This window comes from Poromitra crassiceps (genome assembly GCF_964638095.1).
Source record: "Poromitra crassiceps genome assembly, chromosome: 27".
NCBI classification, from domain to species: Eukaryota; Metazoa; Chordata; class Actinopteri; order Beryciformes; family Melamphaidae; genus Poromitra; species Poromitra crassiceps.
The window spans coordinates 9,870,323-9,870,702 of NC_139650.1; positions in this window are offsets into that span (position 1 = coordinate 9,870,323).

Here is a 380-nt window from a genome sequence, read left to right on the forward strand (position 1 = left end):
ACTTACAGTAGGACACAACACAGAGGTACAGCCTTCCATCCTCAGTGTTCTACCTCCACTTAGGACACAACACAGAGGTACAGCCTTCCATCCTCAGTGTTCTACCTCCACTTAGGACACAACACAGAGGTACAGTCTTCCATCCTCAGTGTTCTACCTCCACTTAGGACACAACACAGAGTCTTCCATCCTCAGTGTTCTATCTCCACTTAGGACACAACACAGAGGTACAGTCTTCCATCCTCAGTGTTCTACCTCCACTTAGGACACAACACAGAGGTACAGTCTTCCATCCTCAGTGTTCTACCTCCACTTAGGACACAACACAGAGGTACAGTCTTCCATCCTCAGTGTTCTACCTCCACTTAGGACACAACACA